Below are 25,352 nucleotides of genomic sequence, written 5' to 3' on the forward strand. Positions count from 1 at the left end.
CTAGCACAAAGATGTATCAAGCATTGCTAACTTATGTATCAAGTATTGATAGTTCAAGTATCAAGTATTGGGAACATTCCAGGAAAGAAAAGTACTTGGTGTTTTACGGGAACAGCACAGGAGAAGGACACAGTCAGGATAATGTTGCGAAGAAATGTACTTGTGGATACTTTGGTTGTTATTCACATGGGAAAGATGCTCGGTGTTGCCTATTGGTAAAGATATGTAAACCTTGTTGCTTTATTCACTGTTACATTGGGGTATGTTCCCATGAGTAAAACATATAAAACGCTGAAGGCAGGTCCAGCGCGGGGGGTAGTAGTAGCGAGTAGGGTAGCTGCGTAGTTGATTACCCACTTGAGAGAATGGCTGAATAAACCTTTTGAAACTACATCTCTCTGTTGGCTCCACTCCTTCCTTTTCTGGGACACCCGAAGACTGCAGGTGCAGGTGAGTATGACCCAGGCAGCCCTCCTCAAGAAACAAGGACTGTTACATTGCCCAATTCTGATTTTCAAGGAGTTGTTTTCTTCCTTTAAGATTCTGGATCTCCTTTTGTAATTGGTTGACTTTCTTTTCATAATCTTCTTGTTTTCCTTAGATTGTTCTTTTTTTTTTTTTAGTTTTTCCTCAGTCTCTCTCATTTGATTTTTAAAATCTTTTTAAAGTTCTTCTATGAATTCTTTTTGAACAACTGACAATTGGGCATAACTCTTTGGGGTAGAAGAAGGTTTCTTTGCTTCAGTATCCTCCTCTGAAGCAGAATCCCTGTCTTCTCTATTCCTATAGTAACTCTGTATGGTTGAATTCTTTCTCTTTGCTTGTGTATTTAAAAATTTTGGTTTTTGTAGTAACTTAGTTTTTATAATCACCTCTAGTCCTGGGGCATAGGGGGTGGTGCCTCTGTCCTTAGGTCCTCCTTCAGTCCTGCCCTCTGACCTGGACCTGAAACCAAGATCTCTAGCCTCCGTAAGTTCCCATAGCCAGTGGCATCCCTGCCCCACTGCTTCTGCACTTACTGGGCATGTGGTAGTTCCTTCTCCCCCACACCAAGTCTCCTCAGCACAGCTGGGTCTGGCGATCTTTGTCAGCAAGCTTGTTGTTTAAGGGGACCTAGCCTGGAGGTGTTTACTCTTCACAGGAAACAAACTTCATCTGGAGATTTTTCTTCAGCTTCCCCCAGGAAGACCCTTGTTCTGTCCCTACCCTTATTTATTTTTACCACTCTGTGTTTGTCCTGGGGCACTATTGCATCTCTTTTGTGTGGAAAATCTTGAGCACTTGGAATTTTCTGACCTACTCCGTCATCTTCCCATATAAATAATTGTTATTATTTTCATCCTCTCCTAGAAGAATGCTTTAAATACATGAAATAAAATACATAGAGTGCAAAGGAAGCCAAATATGTTGAAATATAGAAAAATAAGATTTTTTTTAAAAAGTTCAAAGATCCTAGGTTAAGAAACCCCTTCTCCAACATAACAATGCTCTTCTCATTCCTTCACTGCTTATCCAAGTCCTTCCCATCCTTCAAAGCCTACATTAGGTGTTACCTACTTCCTGCAGAAAATCTTTTCTGGAGTGGTTTCACTCAAGTCTTCATATTGAAATCCTATAGAATTATGACCTGTACTACTCATTTGATACTTAAACTTAATTCCTATTACTTTGCTGTTAGATTTGTGTATATTATCATGTTCTGACTAGATTTTAAAGTCCTAGAGTCATATCATACATCTTTTGCATATCCCATTGTGCCCTTTATCTATTATTAGGACATGGCTGATGCTGATAAAAAGTTGTTGACTGATATAAAGAATAATGGATATAATTGTTGACCTGGTGTCTCTATTTCTTATGAGAACACCCAACTTTAGGTATATGACACTGCCATATTCAATTATTTTTAAGGGGAAGAGTGGAAGTTCCCAAACAAATTATTTTTTTCTTTTAAAAAAAAATATATTGTACATTAGGGCTACATATAGCCTCCAGGCTGCAGGTTCCCCACCCCTAGGTTAGGCTAATTAGGGAAAGATGCTTGGGGAGAGGCAGCCTACCTTAGTAGATAGAGATCTAGCTTTGGAATGAAAAAGACCTGGACACAAGTCTCATATCTTATACATAATTGCTATGTGATCCACAGCAAAGTCACTTGACTTCTTGGTACTATAGGCAATTCTCTAAGACAAAAAGTTTCAGAGAAGGTTCTGACCTGCATAGGTAGGGGATAGTTTCCTTAAGTGGCAGTTTCCTGTGTCAGTGAAATCCCAGGTTCATTCTCTATCCTTATTTTAAGAAAGGGAGTAATACAGTAAGGTAAAAAGGGGGGAAAAGATTGGTCTGTTACATTGGGAACATTTTTGCAAATGCTATGAGGCAAGAAAGAGAGTTGTAAGAAAGTTGACCTGGCCATAGCAGAGGGCATGGATTATAGGATATTTGAGTATAGATAGGGTACAATGGATGGAGTGTGAAAACAATACAATTTGACTTGGATGGTGAAATGGTTGAGGCAGCAAGGTGGAATGCATCGTACTGGTCTTGTAGTAAGAAAGAAAGTCTTAATCCCACCTCAGGCCCTTACTATCTGTGTGACCCTGGGCAAGTCACTTAATCACTCTCAGCCACAGTTTCCTGATCTGTAAAATGCCCCTTACCTCATAGGGGCAGAGGGTGAGGAACAAATAGGTTAATATATGTAAAATCCTTTGGAAACCTTTCAGCACTATACAAAGTTAACTTTTATTATTGTTGTTGAAGGAGTCATGGACAACTCATTTAATTATCTGAGAATGTTTTGTAATATTCAGAGGCTATAGGATGCAAAAATATAAAGGTGGCTACAGAAGCCCAGCTATGAATTAGCTAGGCCTAGAAAAAGGATTTAGTAGAGTGGTTAGGAAGGAATGGGTAGATGATTCCAGTGATTCTATGGAAAAATAAATGACTGCAGTTTGACATATTGAAGGGAAAGAGGTGAAAAAAAACCATCCCAATGTTTTGGTAGCAGGACACAATTTTGCCATGATGAAAGGAATTTGGAGGACTTAAGAAGAATGCAAAACATTCTATATGAGCCATGATAGGTTTGAGATGGAAACAGGACACCAAATTAGAAAGTCTTAAAGATAGATGAAATTTGTAGTTTTTGATTAATTTTCTACTAAACATTAGTAGTGTGATTCTTTTAAACAATCTACATCTGTTTATTTCTAGTCTCTGAGCCTTTGCCTAGGCTGTTTCCCATGCCTAGAATATATCCCTTCTTGTCTCTGCCTTTTAGCATCCCTAGTTTCCTTCAAAGCTCAGCTCAAACACCACCTCCTACACAAAGCTTTTCCTGATCACCATTTCCCAGCTGTGTGTCCTCTACCTCAAAACACCTTATATTTTTTCTTATATAGACTTATTTTAATATAGTTGTATATTACAGATCCTTAATGGTAGGCCCTCTTTCATAGTACCTGGCACATAGTAGGTAATTCATAAGTGCTTGGTGATTAATCTATACTACATCTATCATATCTTGTGCCTGTCCCTTCCTCTCCACCGACATTTGCTACAATCCCAGTTCAGGCTCTTATCACTTTCTATATGACTGCTGCAGCAGCCTTCTACCTTGTCTCCAGTCCTTTCCTTTCTTCCTTTCTTCACACAGCTGCCAAAATAATCTTCCTAATATACATATTAGGACATGTCACTCCCCTGTTCAAAAACTGTCCGTGGCTTCCTGTTTGACTCTTGGATAAAATACAAACTTCTTAGGCTGGCATTTAAATTTCTCCATGGCCTGCTTTCAATCTTCCTTTCTAGCTTTATTTCACATTAATCACCTTCATTGTGTTTGAAGAGGACCAGTGGCATCAGGAGGGTGATGTCTTCACTTGTCTGGGAATTGGATTTAAATGAGGCAGAGTTGCACAAAGTCATCAACTTCACTCTCTTCTCCAGAGTCATAGAAGTCCGGTGGGAAGATAAAAACCAAGATGACTGGTGATGAACTTTATGGCTCAGCCCAACTGGAGAAATCTAGACTTGCTGGCTTCTACCTCTATTTATCAATCTATGCTCTTCTCTGTGCCCAGAACTTCCTTCCCCTTCAGGACTCAGTTATGTCATTAAGCTTTCCTCAATTCCTTCCTTCCAAAATATTCTCTCATCTCAGATTGTAAAATTTTGAAATTTCAAATTTGAAAATATCTTTGTGCCCCAAGTATCCCTTCCCTCTTCCTGACTAAACTACAAGTTCAGTGAGGGTAGTATTATATTCTTTTTCACCTTGGTCTCTCCAGGGCCTACCTATAATGCTTTGCATAGTAGAGGTACTTAATTAATATTTATTGAATTAAATTGGATGCATCAGCACAACATTTACTCATTTGGGATCACAAATCCTTCATGTACTTTATATAGACTCGAAAGGCATGATACTTATATTGGTAGTGAGGGAGTATTCATCTACCAGGAAGCAGTGGCCAATGCTACTTTAAACAGCAACAGCAAACTTGGCTTTTCTAGTACAAACCCAAAAGGTGCTATATTGGATTCAGATGCTCTACTGAGCTTCATTGCTACCAACTGAAAAGAATGCAGAATACTCTACCTGAATACCAGACTGCTAATTCAAATGAAATTTGCATTAACCTTTGTACTGTTGGGTAACACAAAGATATAGCACAAGAGGTTTGTAGATAGACCAAACCATAAGATTATTTACCTATGAAAGCTGTTGAACTATTTATTTGATCCACATCATGTATTTTGGAAGCACTGAATAAAAAGCATAATAGACCCTAGGGTGTGTATGTATTTGAAAGAAAGGGACAGACTTGCATTCAAATGAATGGATTTTGTTTAATGTATGTTTTAAAATCATACTTGAAAAGTACTCTATGAAATTTCAATTTTATTTTGCTGGGTCATTTTCACTTAGAACTTAGTAAAAGCTAAACTGCCTAATGAATATTTAGTATACCTTAGACAGTTCTGCTTTTGGAAACCTGCATAAAATTGAAATATCAAAACAAGAAAAATATTATTTTTCAAATTCTCTTTGGTCTTTTCCCTTTGTGCCTCCCAAATAAAGACAGCCTAATAGCTGGAAGTACTGGTATAAAATGAAGAGGGTAATGACTAGAAAAAGATAGGTTATCACGCTGTAATCAATTGTGAGCGCCAATGTAATCATACCCCATAAGAGCTAAGCGCCATCTCTCCCTTTGCCCTTTCCTTGTAATAATGCACACAGATTTTTAAGTAATATAAACTTGAAATAAAAACTGCTAAGTTCAATTATCTCAGCAATGAAGCATTAGAAAGGAAAAATAGATGTTTTTGAATAAGTGATAAGTGAAAATATGACAATAGAATGATATTACAGTGGCAAAATTAATTTACCTCTGATGTGAAGGTAACTTTTTCGACACCAATTGTTAGTGATTTTTTTTGTTCAGTTTAGTGAATTATACATTTTCACTTTACCTGTCTAGTAAATTAAGAAAAACGACAGTCATATTTTTTTCAGTTTCTGAGAAGTTATAGATTTTCCATCATTTAAATCATTCCCTCCATGTTTCTTTGTTATAAATTTATTGTAAAAATATTTGCTAGTTTAAATCTAATGAAATTCTAATTTGACTAGCTAAGAAAATTAATTCCAAAATAATAATAAACTACAGTTGAATAGCACTTTAAGGTTTGCAAAACATTTTATATACATTATAGTCACATCAATCCTAGGAAAAAGATATTAATATCCCCAGTTTATAGATGAGGATACTGAGACTCAGAGACATTAAGGTACTTGGCCACAATCACATGCAGAGAGTAAGCTTCAGAAACATTTGAGACCAGATCTTCTGGACTCCAATTCTATCAGTCTATCCATTATCCTAGTCTGCTTCTCAATGTGTGTGTGTGTGTGTGTGTGTGTGTGTTTCTAAAATATGAGGTAGCCAAACTAGGACCAAAAGAATAATTTCCTAAGCAGCAGAATTGATATCAATCAGGTTTCTGCATAATACCTGTAGTGGCAGGATAATATGAATTGGTAAATAGAAGATAGTACAACGGGTTATTTCTACTGTCAAGATTTCTTTCCATAGGTCTACAAGGGTAGGGATCCACCCCAGCCCATTTAATGAAAGAAGGCGGACTTCTCAACTGAACCAATAATTATTTTTCTTTTTTTTTCAGCCAAAGACAAAGTTTATTAGAACATGGGGGTGGGTGAGATTTAAAGAATCTGCCATATTGGCAGATTCTTAAGGAATCTAAGCATTTGTATAGCTAATGCAAGTGGGCCAGATCTTAAGAATCTGAGCACCTTAATGGAGGCCAGATGGATCTTATATACATAAATACTGTGGGAAGGATCTAGCAGTGGTCAAATAGTCTAGGGGGACTGTGAGGTAATAGAACACCAGGGACCTAGACCACAAGGTCAAGGGAGAATAGAGCCTCGATAGGATTAAGGTGGGAAGTGGCCAGGGGCCATAGGGAGGTAAAAGAATGGAATGCTAGGCTTGGTTAAGGGTAACAGAATTGTGAGATTGAGGGTAGGTGATGATGAAAGGCAGTTGATAGGATTATAGCCTCAGGCAAACAGCAGAGATTTGGCCATGTAGGAAAGTGCAGAGCTTTTCCATTTTGGGTCCAGATCCCAAAGAATTGTCTTTTCTTTTTAGGGGTTCAGATCCCACCCCCATCATTCCCCCCTCAAACAAATGGGATCCAAATTCTTTTGGTGTGAGGGGCAAAGGTCTTGGCTTCTGGAACTGCTTCCTGCTGGCAAGGGGCATAGAGCTGTCCCAGCCTCAAGGGGGGTGGGGGGACATTGGCTGGTACCCACTGTTTGCTACCAACTGTGAATGGCCTGTAGTCTGGAAGGCACAAATCTGACATAAAAGACTGCAGGGCCCAGATATAGGGAGAAGTAAAAGTGTAAGAGCCACATTTAAAATAATTTACATTTGACCTGCAGGATTATCTGACCTTACTACTTTTTGGAAAGTTGAAGTAACACTTTTGCAGGTAGAAGTTTTCCCACCCCTGGGTTCAATAGTTACACAAATGAATTCACCAAGAGAATGACTTTCACTTCAATTATCACTGAAATTTTCCTCCCCAAACCAAACTGAAGATGTTTCTGACTTAATTTCAGTTGTTTGGGGCTATTGAATGATTACACATTCAGGTCAAAAGAGCAAGATCTCACACACTTGCATTGTGCTTATATCTTTTGCTGTCTACTTGCTCTCACTATAGAAATTTGCTATAAAAGAATAAAGCAGGGACAAGATTTAAGGTCTGCATATTTCAGGATAAAACATCCTTAGCTCTGCTTGAATTCAGATAATTCACAGTTTTCCAACATGCAGTATCAAATCACCTCATAGCCAGACTCAGAAAAAGCCAGGTGGGTAGCATTCCTTTTCAAAGGAACATAATGGGAAACTGAGCCAGGAGGATCCCATCTTAGACTGAGGCTAAAATTGTCTTCTCAGCTTTTCCCAATGGTGACTTCCCACCAGTATCACATTGTCTGAGTAGCTTGTGGCACTTCTCTCAGATGGTGAATTATTGATTATCAATGGATTATTATGATCCATCAGATAACTCAAATAAAATCATTTACAGTCCCATGAGCTTTTACCTCAAACAGCAAGTTTCATAAATCACAACTTAGGAAAAACTTTTCCTGGTTTACATCTCAAATTTAAATTTGTCCTGGTGTAAAAAGCCAATTGTTAGAGATAATTTCTATATGCTTGTAAATTCTCAGCAAGCCATAATCCAAACAAGTTTTTGGCAAGTTTACACATTAAAACAATAACCATCAATAGCCAAATTGTTTTAGCTGTAACCAAATTATGAAAAGTTGCTTGACATAATCGATACAAAAAGTTTACCAATTTGAAGCTTGAAACAAACCCATTACCAATCAGGTGACTTCAGTTTTGTTAAATGCATTTCCAAATTACTTTACACAGAGAATCAACACTCTAATTAACAGTTAAAACAACAACTTTAAAAGAGTGGGCTTACCCAAGTTCAGAGATTGGCTAGCTTCTTTACCTTGACTCATCCCCCTTCCCTCTCTCCCCACAGCTGCTGGGGGTTGAGTAGGGGTGATGGGGTGAGCAGGATGTGCCCAACCTGGGTGATGCTTCCAGGCAAAGGTTGCCCCTGGACCCAAGGCTATTGTAGCTGTTGCTGCTCCCCACTTCTTCCTTTTGCCAAATGGGGGAGGGCAAATTCGAAGGTGGGGGTTGGAGAGGGTGATACTCTCTTCTCCTATGAGAGGGGTTAACAAAGATACCCTCTTGATTCAAGGGAAGGGAGTGGGAAAAGGGAGTGACCAGGCTTGTAAGGAGGTGTTTCAAAACTTCTTAATGATCAATCACAAAACCTCCACAATCTGCTAAGATAGAGATGAGCACATTCAGTCAAGAGAGAGTGGGAGCCCTGAGGAACAGTATTGCTTTCAGTCAGAAGGGTTCAGGGACCTTGAGGAAAAGTATCACTTGTGACCCCTAGGGAACAGGGGCCCTTCCTGATTAAGGACCAGAGTGCAGACCGGGAGAGCAGTGGCCACATCTCTCCCCAAATCACACCACCTTGGAAGCACAGAAAACTTCCAACCCCTCAGTAGAATCTTGGAAAAGTTGGATATTATAGACCTCTGGAGAAAACTGAATGGGGATAAAAAGGAGTATACTTTTTTCTCAGCTATTAGTTACACCTTTGCAAAAATTAACCATACGTTCAGGCATAAACACCTGACAACCAAATGCAGACAAGCAGAAATATTAAAAGAATCATTTTTAGATGATAATGCAATAAAAATTACTTTCAACAAAGGGCTGTGTAAGTATAGATTAAAAATTAATTGGAGACTAAATAATCAAATCCTAAAGAATAAGTGGGTCAAATAATAAGTCATAGAAATAATCAATAATTTCATTAAAGAGAGTGACAAAAATGAGACAATATTCCGAAATTTGTCAGATGCAGTCAAAGCAGTACTTAGAGGAACATTTCTATTTCTAAACATGTACATCAATAAAAGAAAGAACAGATCTATTTCTTGGGCAGATCTAATAGCTAAAAAAAAGCTATTAAAAGGACAAATTAAAATTCCTAGTTAAACACCAAAATGGAAATCCTGAAAGTCAAAGGAGAGATTGATAAAACTGAAAGTTAAAAAAAAAACCCATTGAACTAATAAATAAAACTAGGAGCTGGTTTTATGGTGACAAACCCCAATATAATAGAGAAACCATTGGTTAATTTGATTAAATAAAAGAAAGAAGAAAACCAGATTATTGGTACCAAAAATGAAAAGGGTAAATACACCATCAAGGAAGATGAAATCAAAACAATTATTTGGAGTTATTTTGCCCAGTTACATGTCAGTAAAACTAAGTGAATTGGATGAATATTTACAAAAATATAAAGTGCCCAGTTTAACAGAAGAGGAAATAGAATACTTAAATAACCCCATCTTATAAAAAGAAGTTGAACAAGCCATCTATGAGCTCCTTAAGAAAAGAAATGCCCCAGGACCAGATGGATTTACAAGTGAAATCTACCAATTATTTAAAGAACACCTAATTCCAATATTATATAAACCATTTGAAAAAATAGGTAAAGAAGTAGTCTTATCAAATTCCTTTTATGACATAAATATGATTTTGATATGTAAACTGAGGAGAACAAAAAAAGAAAAAATTATAAACCAATTTCCTTAATTAATATTGATACAACAATTTTAAATAAAATACTAGCAAGGAGATTATAGCAATGTATCACAAAGTTCATATACTATGGCCAGCTGGGATTTAGACCAGGCATGCAGTGCTGGTTAAAAAATAGGAAAACTATTTCATAGCCAACCATATCAATAACAAAACCAGCAAAAATCATATGGTTATATGAATAGAAGCAGAAAAAGCCTTTGACAATATACAACACCATTCCTATCAAAAGTCCTAGAAAACATAGGAATCAAGGGAGCCTTTCATAAGAAAATAGGTAGTATCTCTATAAAACCAAGAGCAAACATTATCTGTAACAGATAAACTAGAAGCCTTCCCAATAACATCTTGGGTGAAGCAAGGATGTCCATTATCACTACTATTATTTGATATACTAGCAATGCTAGCTATAGTAATAAGATAAAAAAAAAATTAAAGGAATAAAAATAGGCAATGAGGAAACAAAAGTATACTCCTTGCAGATGACATGATGGTATGCTCAGAAAACACGAGAGAACCAACTAAAAAGCTAGTTGAGACAAATAACAACTTTAGCAAAGTTGCAGGATATAAAATAAACCCACATAAATCATCAGCATTTCTATAAACTACCAATGAAAACCAGCAGCAAGAGATAGAAAGAGAAATTCCATTTACAATAACTGCAGACAACTTAAATACTTGGGAGTCTACCTGCCATGACAAACTCAGGGCCTATATAAACACATGTACAAAACACTTTTTACACAAATAAAATTAGTTCTAAACAATTAGAGAAATTTTAATTGCTCACAAGTAGGCAAGCCAGTATAATGAAAATAAACAATTCTACCTAAATTAATTTACTTATTCAGTGCCATACCAATGAAATTACCAAAGAATTATTTTATAGGGTGAATTAAAAAAAAATAACAAAATTCATCTGGATAAATAAAAGGTCAAGAATATTAAGAGAATCAATGAAAAAAATGTAAAGAAAGGTGGCCTAGCAGTTGTAGCTGTCAAACTATATTACAAAGCAGTAATCATTGAAAACAATCTGGTACTGGCTAAGAAATAGAATCATGTGGGGCAGATATATGGTGCAGTGGATAGAGCACCAGCCCTGAAGTCAGGAGGACCTGAGTTCAAATCTGGCCTCAGACCAAACACTTGACACTTACTAGCTGTGTGACCCTAGGCAAATCACTTAATCGCCTAAAAATAAAAAAAAAGAAATAGAATCATGGATGAATAGATTAGCTACAAAGTAGTAAATAATTATAGCAATCTAGTGTTTGATAAACCAAAAGATCTAAGCTTTGGGGGTAAAACTCACCATTTGACAAAAAATGCTGGGAAAACTGGAAAGCAGTTTGGCAGAAACTAGGCATAGACCAACATCTCAGACTATATACCAATATAAGATCAAAATGGATAAATGATTTAGACATAAAAGGTGATATCCTAAGTGTTGAGGTTTAGGGGTTAAGGGTGCTGGGACCCCACAATCACAACATGTGGGTCCTTCCTGAAAGAATTCAACCCAAGCCTTCTTTCAGATAAAGACAAGATTTATTAGAACATTCATCATATTGGGCAGACTCTTAAGGAGTCTGAACATTAGTGAGCTATTGGCTAGGTTATAAGAATCTGAGTACCTTAATGGAGACAAGATGGACCTTATATACAGAAAGACTGTGGGAGGGATCTAGCAGTGATCAAGTAGTCTGGGGGGACTGTGAGGTAATAGAACACCAGGGACCTGGACCACATGGCCAAGGGAGAATGGAGCCTAGATAGGATTAAGAGTGGGAAGTGGCCATAGGGAGGTAAGACAATGGAGGGCTAGGCTAAGGTAAGGGTAACAGAGAATTGGGAGATTGGGCATAGCCACAATGTAAGGCCAATTGATGGGATTATAGCCCCAGGGGAAAGCCAGAGATTTGGCCTTGTGGGAAAGTCCAGGGTTTTTCCTTTTTGGGGTCTAGATCCCACCCAAGGGAGCATGGAAACATGTATTTTATGATCAAATGAGAGATAGAGAGGATCACTGGAAGTAAAATAGTTAATTTTGATTGCATGAAATTAAAAAGCTTTTGCACAAACAAAACTAAAAAGAATGAAAACAGGAAACTGGGGGACATTTTTCAGCAAGTTTCTCTTATAAAGGCCTCCTTTCTCAAATATATAGGAAACCAAGCCTTTTTTTTTTAAAGATCCATTCCCCAATTGTAAATGGTCAAAGGAGATGAACAGGCAGTTTTCAAAAGAAGAAATCAAAGCTATCAATAGTCACATTAAAAAATGCTTGAAATCACTACAGACTAAAGAAATGAAAATTAAAACAATTCTGAGGTACCAACTCATACCTATCAGATTGACTAATGTGACAGAAAAGGAAAATGACAAATGCTGGAGGTCAAAAAACAGGAAAGGATCACACTGTTGGTGAACTAGTCCAACCATCCCGGAGAACAGTTTGGAACTCTGCCCACAGGGCTATAAAACTGTGCCCTTTTAATTCGGCAATACCATTACTGACTCTATATCCCAAAGAGATCAAAAGGAAAAAAAGACCTATTTGTACACAAATATTTATAGTGGTGACAAAGAATTGGAAATCAAGGGGATGCCATCAATTGGGGAATGAGTGAACAAGTAATGGTATATGATTGTGATGAAATACTATTGTGCTATAAGACATGACAAGAAGTATAGTTTCAGAAACACCCAGGAAGACTTGTATGAATTCATGCAAAGTGAAGTAAGTAGAACCAGGAGAACATTCTACATAGTAATAGCAATATTGTAAGGGTGATCTACTGTGAAAGACTTAGTTACTTTGATCAATTCAAAAGGATCCATGATGAAAAACGCTATATATCTCCAGAGAGAAAACTAATGACCTCTTAATGCAGATTGAAGCATACTTTTTTTTAAACTATTTCTTTTTGTCTGAGTTTGCTTTTGCAACATGCAAAATATGGAAATATATTTTGCATGTCTTCATATGTACAATTAATAGCAAATTGCCTGTCTTCTCAAGGAGGGGCAAAGTGTGGGAAGTAAGGAGGGAAAGAATTTGGAACTCAAGATGTTAAAAAAATGAATGCTGGAAATTTTTACATGTAATTGGAAAATATTTAATGAAATAATAATAATGTGCTAAAATTTTAGAAATAAAATCTTAAAAAATAAAAATGTAACAACAGAGAGAATGAAACAGTGCCATTAATTTCTCTATCTCCTATTCATTGGGACAAAAGTATATTATTTTGGGGATGGAAGGAGGCTGCCTACAGGGTTTATGGCCTGGAGCGAATCATATTACTGTGCTTCAAGTATCTCACTCTACCTGTCCCAACCCCAACATTTTTTAAATCATTAGGGAAGGTTAGGAAGGATCAGTTTAAAATATAGAACTAGAATCAAGGACAGTGTAGGAAAAAGAAAGGAATTTAGTCACAAAGGCAGTCTAAGCCTGTGGGGCTAGATGGGGGGGGGAGGGAATGTGTCCTAGGCACAGTATGTAGAGCACTGGGCTTGCAATCAGGAAGATACATCTTCCTGAATTCAAATCTGACCTCAGATACTTGCTAGCTATGTGACCCCGAGCAAGTCACTTAACCCTGTTCATCTCAGTTTCCTTATCTCTAAAATGAATTGGAGAAGGAATGGCAAACCACTCCAGTATCTTTGTCAAGAAAATCCCCATGAGGGTAACAGAGTCAGAACACACTGAAAAATACAAACAACAACCTTTCCTACTGCCTCTCTCTGTCACTGAGGCAAAGATCTGTGTCACTACTGTTCATTCATTCACCAACTTAATTCATTACCTATTTTATTAAAAAGACATCAATTAATATTCTCCTACATACAAGGGATTGATAGTTGTGTTGCTAAAAATTATGAATGTATTGGATTTTTGTAAATTGGATTGTTCTAATGGCACTGAAAAAGCTCACAATTCCATTCCATTAAAATAGCCATTAACGAGTCCCTAAAATCAAGTTCTAATAAACCTAGCATAAGCCTAATAGTGAAATACCTTCAAGAATTCAATTCAATTCAGCAAGCATTTATTGAGCTCCTACTTTATACCAGGTACTATGCTAGGTTCTGGGATTACAAGAGCAAAAATAAAAATTGAAAGCTTTTGACTAATAAAATTACTGGGCAAAAGAATAGAGCTGGAAGGCATCTTAGTGTATCATTGAGGGAGAGAGATTGATCTTATATTAAGAGTGAGGGAAGGGCAACCTTAGTGCATATTAGTAACTGTGAAATGTAAAAAAGACCCAGAGGAAGGCTGCACTATGTTGGGCAGATAATCCAAGGAAGATCTATGGGAGATCTTATTCAAGTGTCCAAGGATTATACTACTCTAGGAGATATGGAGATTATAGCTACATCAGTGAAAGCCTAAATCCATTGAAGTGGCATTAAATCCTCGTTTAGGGATGATGTTTTCTGATATCATCCCTAAATAAGCATTTAATGCATCGAGCTTCTGAATATTATAAAGCCTTCTAAATATGATTCATAATCACTCAAAATTATTCTGCCTATTACAAAGAAAAATAAAACACAAATGAATGAAGACATCTTAAATTCAATATATCCAAAATGGAACTCATTGTCTTTCCCCCTAAACAACCTCCCCCCTCCTAATTTCCCTATTACTATAGAAGACAACATCATCCTCTCAGTCCCTCAGGCTCATAACCTAGGAGTCATCTTGGATTCCTGGATTCTCTCTTTCACTTCTCCCCCCATCTCCAAGATGTTGCCAAGGCCTGTGAAATTCACCTTTACAGCATTTCTCCTATATGCCTCTTTCTCCCTTCTGACACTGCTACCACTCTAGTTCAGGCCCTCATTAACACATACCTTAATTATTGTAACAGCCTGGTGGTGGGTCACCCAGACTCATGTCTCATTCCATTCCAATTCATCCTCCTAAATGCAGGTCCAATCATGTCACACCCTCCCCCCCTTGGCCACCCTCAGTAAACTCCAATAGCTTCATATCCTGGATCAAATACAAATTGCTCTGTTTGGCTTTCAAAGTCTTTTATAAACTAGCCCTCTCCTGTCTTTTCTGTCTTATTACATCTTCCCTGACTAGTCCTATTCAATCCATGAAAACACACTCCATCTCTTACCTCTGGGCATTATCTCTGGCTGCCCTCCATGCCTGGAATTCTCTCCCTCCTTGGCTCCTACTATTGACCCTGGTTTCCTTTAAGTCTCAACTAAAATCCCACTTTCAACAGGAAGTCTTCCCCATCCTTCTTAATTCCAGTGACTTCCTTCTGTTATTTTCTATTTATCCAGTATATAGCTTGCTTTGTATGTTCGTTTGCAATGTTATCATCCCCAATAGCTTATAAATTCCTTGAAGGCAGAGATTATCTTTGGCCTCTTTTTGTATTCTTAGTTCTTAGTATAGTCCTGGCACATAGTAGGTGCTTAATAACTGTTGATTGGTGAAGAATACTTATAGTTTATATTATTATATGCAACTGAATGTACAACCCTTGAAACTGATCCATTAGTATGCATGTGTATGTGTGTTTACATAAATACAAATACATTTATATTATATATATGCATGTATCTATCTAATCTCTCTATATATATTCTTGAACAGATATTAGGAGTGATGGATAGTAAATGAGTCACCTGGAGTTGAAGAAAAGAAAAAGAGGAGCTGGAATGCCTTAGGGAAATTATATAATACTTTCAGTGACTTTATTTTAATGACTTCTCCCCAAAACAAAGGCCTATCTTTTCACCATCAATATTCTCCTGGTAATGTAGTTTGGATGAAAGTTATGGAATGCCATCATCTTTGAAGAATAAAAGTTTATAGTCACCCAGAGGACAATGAAAAGATAGATGGAGGGCATCAGCAGGCTGCCACATGTTACAAATGAGGAGTCACAAAAGAGCAGTGATATAAGGTGCCATCAGAGAAATGTGAAGGTATCTACAGCAAGTAGGCAATATATGCAGTGGAAAGTCCCCAGAAAGTTGGGTGGAGACCCTATGTAAAATTTCTGTGAGGATCTGGATATTAATTGCATAAGATGAGGGGGCAGAGATGGGTCACAATCTGTGCCATTGAAGAGAATACCCAAACTGATGAAATCTCAACCATTTAAGTACTATGTGCACTGTTGAGTATGAGGAAAATACTTTTGCAGTGCTTTAAGATGTGTGGGACTCACAATGGGGCAGTTAAGGTATCTAGTCATTCCCATCCCTAGGCATTTCTGCTGTTTAATGATTTCTTATAGCTAGCTGTATCATGAAGTAACTTTTCTTATTCTTTGCCACCTGGTTACTCTCATAAGCTTACAAGTAAGTCTGAGCATCTCTTCAACTAGAAAGATAAGTTTGGCCATTGCTGTTAAACCCTCCATGCTGCATAAATTTTCTCCTAGAGTCCTTCATCCTGGCCTTTAAAGGTTTATTTTTTTTTACTTTAATTTTGGTGATTAGTAGACTATATCAAGATACTAACTGTGATATTTCAATTAGCTAATTATTCTTCACTTAAAAAAGTTGACACTAGCTGGACATGTGTCTTTTGTCTAAATATTAGACATTATTCAGTCTTTAGTTGGAGCACTTAGGTATCCCCATTATATTTGCTTGAGAAAATTCACATTTGCAAATGCAAATAATTTAGCATGGTATTACCCAATTTACTTTATGAGAGACTAGCCGAACATTTCTTTGCAAGTGTTAAATTATCCTCTGCTTTTTGGATATTTATCTTCCCATTCCCTGCCTCCCCCCCTTCCCCCAAACTTCCCCCAAACATTTGGGGGGCGGAGAGAGAGAGAAAGAGACAGAGACAGAGACAGAGAGACAAAAAGAGATAGACAGAGAGAGAAAAAAGCTCTGGAGCACAAATGTTGACTAAGGAAATCTATACTCAGAGCTGTCAGGTGTCTTTGTGTTTTTGTTTTTTATGATGCAGGTGCAAAAACAAAGAAGCCAACATAACCCAAAGAGCCATGTTAATTTCAATTCATTTAAAAAGGGAAGGAGATTTAAGTTGTGTGATGTTTATTCATACTTAGTTCACAGTCTATATTAATAACCTAGGACACTGCTATTTGTACATAATGTACAATTTTTGTTGTTTTTTTTTTGAATCATGTAAAATGAAAGTTATTTCACAAGTCTTTTATAATCTAGAAAACAATATACTCTTTAATTAAAGGGTTATTCATTGGTAAAGTTACCCTTTAGTTATTCTTGGGGCAAGAAAAGGAAGGATTCAGTTTTTGTCACTTATGAAGGTGAATTGGAATGCATTTCCCAAATCAAAAAATTCAAAATTGTTTTGAGATGATTTTTTAAAAATAACAAACAAATGGTCAAATAAATCAATAAAATAATGTGCAAAATTCTTGCCACCTATTATTTCTTCAAGCCATTGCCAAAAAGATCATGAAAAATAAAATATTTGAAGCCATGTATCTGTGATTTAAGATTTTTTAAAAAATTTCCTTGCAGATATACTAGCTTTCTTCCCCATTTTTACCATTTCAACTAATTCCAATTATTTTAAGAGCACATTTACAAACACATACATGCATAGTCCCAGACCCTCACATATGTATGCATATATAAAACACAAAGCATATATGTCTTTGTATATGTATATACAAAGACATATATGCATTATACATGTATATACATATTTTATATAGACACATATAGTTTTAAATTTTTTATTCTGAACTTCAACATCAAAAAGACAATTCCAAATACAAGTAGAACACATGAATACAAATATTGTATATGTAACCATGAACCTTTACTTTATACTGCTTGGTTTTTTAAATGGTATATAATGAATTGCACATGCTATTCTCAAAACTGTCCTGCTTACTTATGCTTCTTTCTGAATTTCCTTCTGTTTTCTGCTGTGCATTTTAAAAAAATATTCATTGGTTTGGCATTTCTATTGTTAACTTCACCTCTCATTTGCAACCCTTCCTATACAAAAATTGAGAGAAAAAATTTCTTATGTGACAGGACTGCAATCTACCCGAGGTGTTCACCTCTCTTTCTCCCTTCCTCATATACAAGTTAAGCTAGTTTTCCCCTAAAAGGTAACAAAACTGTTCCTCATATTTGAATGGTTCAAGGAGCCAGGGTTCAAGCTACACCTCCATTCAGGCAACTTCCTGGTAGCTTTGGGATAAATTGACATGGCTTCCTAGTCATCTAAGGACATAACAAGGCTAAAACACATGAAAATGGTATTCTTCAGACTCGGCAGATATCCTATGTCATATGAATCACTACATCCTGACATTCTGACTAGATATTTTTCCATGTAGAAACAACTGGGACCATGTCTATCCAAACTAAATGCTAGCAGGGTTGGGAACCTTGACGCCACATGTGGTCTTCTAGGTCCTCAAGTGTGGCCCTTTGACTGAATCCAAAGTTCACAGGACAAAGCCCCTTAATAAAAGGATTTGTCCTTTAAAACTTGGAGTCAGTCAAAAGGCTACACTCAAGGACCTAGAAGTCTGCAGATTCCCCACTCCTGTCAGCAATCAGAGCATCTTTGCTAAAAACCTCTATGCTGCAACTAAGTAAATCTCCTTTGTTAAAACTGGTGAATGACCCCATTTCATCTACTCATTGAACCTGAACTATCAGGTTCCTAGCCTAATCAGGCCTACTCCTGACACATTGTAAGACATAAACTTAGTTAAGGCAAACAAATCTACATTAAGATTATGTCCAACAATGTGTGTTTCTTTCTTCATCTTCAGTTCATCATTTCACTGTTAGGAGGTGGGAACATGCTTCATCTTTGGTCATCTGGAGATGTGGCTGGTGAGGGCATTGATCAGAAATCTTTAGTCTTTCAAAGTTGTTTCTTTTTACAATGCTGTTGTCCTTGTTTAAATTGTTCTCCTGGGTCTGCTCACTTCATTCTGTATCAATTCACACTATACAAGATTCTCGAAAACCATCTCTTTTTTTAATGGTGCAATAATATTCCATTATATTTGTATATCACAATTTGTTCAGTCCTCCCCAATTGATGGTGACTACTTTAAATTCTAGTTCATTCTGTTTTGGTTTTTGTTCCTTTTAATCTGTCCTTCAGGATCAAGGAGTTTGTTTTGCTTGCAACTCTTTTCTTCTCTGGTATTATTCTCCCTTTTAACACTGCCCCTCATTCTGTGCACCACCCCACATACCAGCTTGTTTCCCTGATGTATTTCTATGCCAGAACGTATACAGATATACTTTGTTTTATTATGCTTTGCTTTATTGTACTTCACAGATATTTCTTTTTTTATTATTATTATTACAAATTGGAGGTTTGTGACAACCCTGCATCAAGCAAATCTTGTTTCATTTTTCCAAAATTATGTGCTCACATCATGTCTCTGTGACACATTTTGGTAATTCTCACAATATTTCAGACTTCTTCATTATTATTATATCTGTTATCATGATCTGTGGTCAGTGATCTTTGATGTTACTATTGTAGTTATTTTGGGATACCACTAACCTAACTCACATAAGATGACAAATTTAATTGAGAAACATTGTATGAGTTTTTACGCCTTCATCAACAGGCCCTCCTATTTCCTGAGACACAATAATATTGAAATTAGGCCAATTAGTAACCCTACAATGGCTTCTAAGAGTTTGAGTGAAAGGAAGATTTAATCACTGTGGCAAACTTCATTGTTGTCTCATTTTAAGAAATTGCTATGGCCACCCCAACCTTCAGCAGTCATCAATGTCTAGGCAAGATCCTCCAAAAGCAAAAAGATTATGACTGACTGAAGGCTCCGATGATGGTTAGAATTTTTTAGCAATAAAGTTTTTTTTAGTTAGAGTATGTACATTTTTTTAGACAATACTATTGCACACTTAATGGACTACAGTATAGTATAAACATAACTTTTATATATACTGGGAAACCAAAATATTCATGTAACTCACTTTGTTGTGATATTGATTTATTCCATGGTCTGGAACCTACATTGTCCATTTCAGATAAGAGTGAAATTCATCTGGTGCCTAGGCTCCCTTCTCCTTGTTTGTGTAGTAATCTTCTCACATAGTCTAATTAAATAAAATAACTAATTCCACCCCTCTTTCCTCCTTTCCATATGAGTGCGTTCCTTTTACTCTCTTTTTTCTCTCCTCTTTTAAAATCCTCTGAAGAGTTCCAGGTGCCAAGATTGTGATGTAAAAAGTAAATTGCCAAAACTCTCCCATATTTACCTCCAAACCACCATAAAATAATGCCCCAGAACAAATCCTGGAATAGCAGAATCAGTAAAAAGACAGGGTGAAAAAATCTTTGAGCCCAAGAAACTTGGAAGGCAGGCAGGAAAGGTTTGTCTCACTTGGGTGAAAGGGGAGGGCAGTCCAGGACAGAACGCATCCCAGCAAGCCAGCAGCAAGCCCCACTTCAGCAAACCAGCAGGTGATCCTGAGTGCAGTGGAGCAGGCTAAGGACACCATTAGGACCCCCCACTTGCCTTAGCATAGCTAGAGGAATGGCAGACTCCATCTCTGAGGACCTCCATATGCTTCAGTATAGCCCTGGGCAAACAGGTAGCTGCCAATGGCCAAATTACAGTGTGACTTAGTGCAGCCCCAGGGAAATGCAGAAAAAACACAGTAGCCTCAGCACACACCAGACACCAACACTAGGACCCCAGCTCAACACCAGATAAGCTGTCAGACCTCTATGGCCTCCTGCACTGCCAGTCACCCACCACCCCACCCCCTGAATATAGCACTAGACAAGAGGGTCCCTGTGGACCTCAGGGCAACATCAGTGCAGCATCAGATAAATAGCCAGAGACTGCAGCCACAGGTGCAAGAAGCCTGAGACAGAGCCCCTTCTACCCTGGGAGCACAGATCAAATTTAAAAGAAAGGAAAATGGTCAAAAAAGATAAGCAAAAACCAAACCAAAACAAAAATGAGTCTAACCATAGAAAGTTAATATGGTGACAAGGAAAACAAAGACAAAACTCAGAAGAGGACAACAGTATCAAAACACCTATGGGCAAAAACCCAAAGAAAAGTGGGAAGTAGTCTGAAGCCCAGAAGGAACTTACAGAAGAGCTCAAAAAAGGAGTTTAAAAATCACATAAGAGAGGTAGAAGAAAAATTGGGAAAAGAAAAGAGAGTAATGCAAGAGAATTATGAAAAAAGAATCAACAGCTTGGAAAACTGCTTAAAAAGTAGAATTGGCCAAATGTAAAAGGAGATACAAAAATTCACTGAAGAAAATAACTCCTTAAACAATACAATTGGCCAAATGGAAAAGAGAGTACAAAAGCTAATCGAGGAAAACAACACCTTACAAGTTAGAATTTGGCAAGCGGAACCTAATGACTCTTTGAGATATCAAGAATCAATCAATCAAAATCAAAAGGATGTAGAAATGGAAGAAAATACCTCATGAGAAAAACAACTGACCTGGAAAATGGATCCATGAAAGACAATATCAGAATCATTAGACTACCTGAAGCCATAATCAAAAGGAGGACCTGTACAGCATCTTTCAAGAAATTATCAAGGAAAACTGCACTGATATTCTAGAACCAGAGGGCAAAATAGGTATTGAAAGAATCCACCTATCACTCCAGGAAAGAAATCCCAAAATAAAAACTGCAAGGAACATTATAGCTAAATTTCAGAACTATCAGGTCAAGGAAAAAGTACTGCAAATGGCCAGAAAGAAACAATTCAAATATCAGAGAGTCACAATAAAGGATTACACAGGATTTGGCAGAAGAGTACTGGTGAGGAGGGAAAGAGTGAAGGGAGAGAGAGGACAAAAAGGAGGAAGCATAGGATGGAAAGAAATACACATTTAGTAATCATAACTGTGAATATGAATGGGATGAACTCTCCCATAAAATGGAAGCAGATAGTAGAGTGGATCAAAACTGGAATCCTACAATATGTTGTTTATAAGAAACACACTAGAAGCAGAGAGACACGCAAAGAGTAAAAGTAAGGGGCTGGAGCAGAATCTATTATACTTCAGCTCAAACAAACAAACAAACAAACAGGGGCAGCAATGCTGATCTCAAAGTAAAAGCAAAGATAGACGTAATTAAAAGAGATAAGGGGGGCAGCTAGGTGGTGCAGTGGATAGAGCACTGGCCCTGGATTCAGGAGCACCTGAGTTCAAATCCAGCCTCACTCACACAACACTTACTAGCTGTGTGACCCTAGGCAAGTCATTTAACCCCATTGCCTAGCCAAAAAAAAAATTAAAATTAAAATTAAAAAAAGAGATAAGGAAGGAAAAGGTACCATAGACAATGAAACAATATCAATAGTAAACATATACCCAGTGGTATAGCATCAAAATTCTTAAAGGAGAAGTTAAGTGGGTAACACGAAAAAATAAACAGCAAAACTATACCAGTGGGGTACTTCAATAATTCTCTCTCAGAGCTTGATAAATCCAACTAAAAAGTAAATAAGAATGAAATTGAGGAGGTACGTAGAATATCAGAAAAAGTGAGATATGACAGACCTTTGGAGAAAACTGAATGGGAACAGAAAGAAATATACATTTTTATTTAATTTTTTATTAGCTTATTTTGATTTATCAACAATCACTTCCATATGTTTTTGAGTTTAAAATTTTTCTTCCCCTTCCTCCCCACTACCCTTCCCAAAATGGCGCACAATCTGATACAGGCTATACATATACATTGCTATTAAACATATTTTCACATTAGTGATGTTGTAAGTAAAAATTAAAACCAATAGTAGGAACCACCAGAAAGAGGAAACAAAACTCAACAGAAGAGAAAAAAAATAGCAATTCAACTTCCATAATTCTTTCTTTGGATATGGCTAGCATTTTCCATCACGAGGCCTTTGGAGATGTCTTAGATCCTTGTATTGCTGGGAAGGATTAAGTTTATCAATATTAGTCACTTCACAATGTGGCTGTTATTGTGTACAACATTCTCTTGGTTCTGCTCACTTCACTCGCGTCAGACCATACAAGTCTTTCCAGATTTTTCTGAAGTCAGCCTGTTCATCATTTCTTATAGCACAATAGTATTCCATTACATTCATAAACCACAACTTGCTCAGCCATTCCCCAATTGATGGGCATCCTCTCAATTTCTAATTCTTTGCCACCACAAAAAGAGCTGCTATGACTATTTTTGTACATGTGGGTCCTTTTCCCATTTGTATGATCTCTTTGGGATATAGCCCTAGAAGTGCTATTGCTGGGTCAAAGAGTATGCACATTTTTATAGTCGTTTGGGCATAGTTCCAAATTGCTCTCCAAAATGGTTGGATAATTTCACAACTCCACCAACAATACATTAGTGTTCCATTTTTCTAACATCTTCTCCAATATTTATAATTTTCCTGTTTTGTCATGTTGGCCAATCTGATAGGTGTGATGTGGTACCTCAGAGTTGTTTTGATTTGCATTTCTCTAAACAATAGTGATTTAGAGCATTTTTTCATATGACTATAGATGGCTTTGATTTCTTCATCTGAGAACTGCCTGTTCATATCCTTTGACCATCCTATCAATTGGGGAATGACTTGTATTCTTATAGATTTGACTTAATTCTCTACATAGTTTAGAAATGAGCCCTTATCAGAGAGACTGGCTGTAAAAATTCTTTCCCAATTTTCTACCTACCTTCTGATCTTAGTTGCATTGGCTTTGTTTGTGCAAAACCTTTTCAATTTAATGTAATCAAAGTTAGCCATTTTGCTTTTCATAATGTTCTCTATCTCCTGTTTGGTCATGAATTCTTCTGTTCTCTATAGATCTGATAGATAAACTATTCCTTGCTCTCCCAGTTTGCTTATAGTATCAGCCTTTATTATATCTAAATCATGAACCCATTTTGACTTTATTTTGGGATGTGATATGAGATTTTGGTCTATGCCTAGTTTCTGCCATGCTCTCTTCCAGTTTTCCCAGCAGTTTTTTTCAAAGAGTGGGTTCTTATCCCAGAAGCTGGGGTCTTAGGGTTTATCAAATAATAGATTACTATAGTAATTGACTACTGTGTCTTGCATATTTAACCTATTCCACTGATCTACCACTCTATTTCTTAGCCAGTACCAAGCAGTTTTGATGATTGCTGCTGTATAATACAATTTAAGATCTGCAATAGCTAGGCCACCTCCCCCTGTATTTCTTTTCATTAGTTCCCTTGATATTCTGGACCTTTTGTTCTTCCAGAAATATGCATTTTTCTAAGCAGCACATGACACCTATACAGAAATCGACAATGTAATAAGACCTTGAAAACCTCACAATGAAATGTAAAGAGGCAAAAATAGTAAATGTATTCTTTTCAGAACACAATGCAACAAAAATTACATCTGACAAAGGGCAGTGCAAATATAGGTTAATTGAAATAATTTTTTAAAAAGTAATTAATTTTTTTTTGGCAGTTGGGGTTTAGTGACTTGCCCAGGGTCACACAGCCAGTGTCAAGTGTTTGGTCTGAGGCTGGATTTGAACTCAGGTCTTCCTGACTTCAGGGCCAGTGCTCTATCCACTGCGCCACCTAGCTGCCTCTGATTGGAATAATTGGAAACTAAGTAATATAATCCTAAAGAATAAGTGGGTCAAAGAACAAATCGTAGAAACAACAGTAATTTCATTAAAGAGAATGACAACAATGATACAACATACCAAAATTATTCGATGCAGCCAAAGCAGTGGTTTTAGGGGAAAATTTATTTCTCTAAATTCTTTCTTAACAAAATAATAAGAAAAAAAGAACAGATCAATGAATTGGACATGCAACTAAAAAAAAATTAGATAAAGAACAAATTTAAAAAATCCCCAATTGAGCATCAGATTGGAAATCCTGAAAAGCAAAGGTAAGATTAGTAAGACTGAAAGTAAAAACAAACAAACAAAAACTATTGAGCAAATAAATCTAGGAGCTGCTTTTATGAAAAAAAAAACAATAAGATAGAAAAGCCATTGGTTAATTTAATTTAAAAAAAGAAAGAAGAATACCAAATATCCAGGATCAAATGAATAGGGTGGTGAAAAGGGTGAAATCACCACCGATGATGAAGAAATTAAAGAAATCATTAGGAAATATTTTGCCCAATTCTATGCCAATAAATGTGACAATCTGAGTGAAATGGATGAATACTTACAAAAATATAAATTACCGCTCTCTTTCCCTTCTCTCAAGATGGTGGATAAAAGAACAAAACAAACAAACAAACAAAAAACCAAAGGAACCAAAGGAAAAGAAAGTCAGAAAGGAAAAAAAGGAGAACAAAAGCAAGATGTGGCTGAAAAGTTGGTGAAAAAGCCCTGAAACCATTGCAGTCAGAACCCTGTCCTGGCTGAGGAATCAGTAGATACTTGAAGTCTGCAATGCATTCCTGATGAGCCATGTACAAATGGAAACAGAATGCCTAAATAACCCCACCTTAGAAAAAGAAATTGAACAAACCATTAATGAACTCCTTAGGAAAAAATCCCCAGGGCTAGATGGGTCCAAGAGTAAATTCTACCAAACATTTAAAGAACAGTTAATTCCAATACTACATAAAC

The 25,352-nt window shown here is 36.8% G+C and overlaps 1 long non-coding RNA gene across 1 annotated transcript in view; it reads left to right on the forward strand.

Moving 5' to 3' along the window:
• The first annotated feature begins 334 nt into the window (after positions 1-334).
• LOC144455596 (uncharacterized) overlaps positions 335-25,352 on the forward strand; it is a 43,750-nt gene continuing 18,732 nt past the window's right edge. Inside the window, exon 1 of the long non-coding RNA XR_013484315.1 lies at positions 335-450. This is a non-coding gene — a long non-coding RNA (uncharacterized LOC144455596). The remainder of the gene's footprint in view (positions 451-25,352) is intronic.

This window comes from Phascolarctos cinereus, unplaced genomic scaffold, assembly GCF_003287225.1.
Source record: "Phascolarctos cinereus isolate Bilbo 61053 unplaced genomic scaffold, phaCin_HiC Scaffold_2;HRSCAF=192, whole genome shotgun sequence".
NCBI classification, from domain to species: Eukaryota; Metazoa; Chordata; class Mammalia; order Diprotodontia; family Phascolarctidae; genus Phascolarctos; species Phascolarctos cinereus.